Below are 3,457 nucleotides of genomic sequence, written 5' to 3'. Positions count from 1 at the left end.
TAAAGTTGGAGGTTTATCATTCGTTCTCTTTCACTCTGAATATATTAATAACTACAGAAAATGCGATCACAAGCCAGTTCACAGAATATAGGGGTCTTTCAGCAACGACTACAAAATAGATATAATCAACACGCACTGACACCAGCATCCTTGTCTACCCGCTTGTGCCTCATGATGCCAACTTTGGCGTCATCATATGGAGGAGGTTAAGATGTAAAGAGAATTACAGTATGTTTGTTGATTAGTTCCTAATAAATTTCAAGCAACAAATATAATACATAAAAGGGAATACAGTTGTGACAAAAAAGTATCATGAGGTTAAAATGAGGAATGAACAAATGACGAGTGAATTGCGTGGATTTTATTTAGCCCCCTATAAAGAACCAGAGTCAGAGCTAGAACATTTTCTGAATATTGGACAATATAAACATTGGTTTACTGTTCTAGTGCATTGGAGTCATCAATGTCCCATGGAATCTAGTCAGCATCATGTTTCTAGTTTTTGTTGATAAACTGTTTGATTGTTACTGGTATTCCCTTTAATTATTTAATTTTTTCTTGAAGAATGACTTGATTGTATTAAGACCTGTTATTATTAGTTCTTACAAACATTCCCCATAATTCATATTCAGGAGAGGAAAACTGTCTTAAAGAGGGATACTTATGAGTTATTGCTCGATAGAGTCTGGCATTTTGGTGGCCAGCCAAACCTGCTGTAATTCTGGCTGAAGCTCGAAGAAGAGTTTTCACACGATTTTGTCACATGGAAGAACTGTGACATACATATGCTGCTTTGGAAATGTTTCAGATATTGCTTGCACATAATTAAGCTCCACGACTTGTTCCATGGGTATTGGAAGCAAATTAGTTGTTATTTGTGAATGACACGGCACTTGTAGCCGATTCTGAGGAGACTGAAGTATTTGGTGACTGAGTTTGGAGGTGTGAGAGAAAAAAAGTTACAAGTGAATAGGGAAGAGAGAGTAAAAAAGAGAGGGAAAAGAGGGATTACGAATAAAGGGATAAAATTCTCGTGGATGGGTTTTATTTGTGTATGGGTGTGTGCTTTGACTTGACCACCCCTTTGTATGGGGAAAAGGACCTTTGGTATATGTATGTGTATGCAAAGATATCACAGACCACAAGTGATTCACAAAATGTGCAAGTAACCACTAGGAAAATGAAAACTTGGTAATAGAACGTTTTTGTACCTTTGAAGATATCTTAGATGAAAACATTCGGTTACCAAGTTTTCATTTTCCTAGTGGTTACTTGCATATGTGTGTGTATGCAAAGAAATCACAAACAACAAGTGATTCACAAAATGTGCAAGTAACCACTAGGAAAATGAAAACTTGGTAATAGAACGTTTTTGTACCTTTGAAGATATCTTAGATGAAAACATTCGGTTACCAAGTTTTCATTTTCCTAGTGGTTACTTGCATATGTGTGTGTATGCAAAGAAATCACAAACAACAAGTGATTCACAAAATGTGCAGGTAACCACTAGGAAAATGAAAATTTGGTAACCGAATGTTTTGTACCTTTGAAGATGTCTTAGATAGACAAAAATGTTCAGTTAACAAGTTTTCATTTTCGTAGTGGTTACTTGCATATGTGTGTGTATGTATGACTTAACAAAATACATTGGGTGAATATTGCCAAAACAAGTTACAGGAATCTGTGATTCAGTCCATTGCTTTGGTTTTCTTGCATAAGACCCAAGGCCCTAGGAAGTTATCTATCTATATGCCAAGGTTTTTTCCCCCATCACAAGAGAGGTAGCCTAGTCAAAATGCATGTACCCACTCCTACCCACCACCCTTTCTTTCAGGAAGTTGTAGGAGGGAAAAAAATATGTATACAATGATTCAGGAATATTAAAAAGTTTAATTTTTTTTTTTAATTGAATTGATATTGATGCAAAATTATAGGTGTAATTATTTTTAGAATATATAAATAATTACTTGATTTTTTTTTAAAGAAAACAGTAGGAACCAGTATAATATTTGTTTTTTTTTTGTTTTGTTTTTTTGTTTACTCATGTGGATATGTAATTTGTCTGAATGCTTATGACCTGTGCATTTACGAAATGAAGTCTTAGTTATAAGTTCCCTTATACATATGGGCTTCATAACAGCTGCCATGTGAAATATTTGATTGTGTGATTATAGAAAGTATATAATGTGTCATTTTACCAATATTATTGAGGTTAAGAGTTTTAGAATGAGTATGAAATGAATGAAACATGAATAAGGTAAACATTGTAAAATGTTCGAGATTGGTTTAATCTGAAGTTAATTTTATTGGATTATGTTTAGTTTGTACTTGAAATCTTGGCATTCTCTCAAAAAATGAAGTGATCTGTACAAGTGTATGTACTGTACATTTATGTACATATGCATATATTCATATATATATTTGCATATGTTCATATTGACAAGGATTTCAGACATATGATTTGGATGATGGAGAACATAAACACGGGAAAGCACGGAAACCTAATCATTCTTACGCTTTGTTCACGTAGGAACTCTGAAGAAGTTTGTTCATGAACAAAACCTATAACTGATGAGGATTCCGTGATTTCCCCTGTGTTTATGTTCTTCATTATCCAAATCGTATATTCATATACAGACACGTACAGTAGAACCTCTTTTCTCGAAGATCAGTTACCACTGTTATCTCTACGTAACAACCACAAGTACTTGAAGTGGAAAATATTATTTATTTATTTATTTATTAATTTTTTTCATAAAGGAGAAACTTTATGGTGAAAATTGTTTCAGTCCTCGACCAAATCATTTCTGGAACAGTCTTCTAGAATGGATTGTGGTTTAGAACCGAGGTTCTACTGTATCCTGTACTTAGTTTTGTATGTACTTATTTTGTGATATAGATGACTTTGAGTCCATAGTTATTGTACTGTATTTGTCACAAAGAGGAATAATTATGCTTTTATATTTTGTCACGGCAATGAATACTTATTTCAGTTGGTGTTGTTGCTTGTAGAGGAGTATGAGATGTCTTGTTCAAGTGAATTTATTTTATTTATTTATTTATTTTTTATTTTTTTCCTAAGATGATTTTTTTTAAGATGGTAAAAGATTTTTTTTTATTTATTTTTTTTTTAATTTTTTTTTAAGATGGGGAAAAGGATGACATAAAATGAGAGCCAAGATGTTTATTTGAAATAGAGGAATATTAAGGTTTTCAGAAAAGATGGACTGCATATGAAAAACATTTTACGTCAGTGTAATTGATTTTGAAATTCATAAACTGAAATTCATCTTTTCACACTTAGATATTCCTGTTTCAGAAAGGGATTTTGAATTATTACATATACATAAATATCTAGCTTAGAATATGCCATAACAAAATAGAAGGGTGAAGATGGAGAGGGTGGATATAGGCTTGTTTGGGTTTTTTTATGCAAAGAAATGATGACACAAATGTT

The sequence above is a fragment of the Oratosquilla oratoria genome, chromosome 15 (genome assembly GCF_046742065.1).
Source record: "Oratosquilla oratoria isolate Oo_2021 chromosome 15, ASM4674206v1, whole genome shotgun sequence".
Lineage (NCBI taxonomy): Eukaryota > Metazoa > Arthropoda > Malacostraca > Stomatopoda > Squillidae > Oratosquilla > Oratosquilla oratoria.
The sequence above is the reverse complement of the archived record's forward strand: the minus strand, read 5'-3'. Positions refer to the sequence as shown.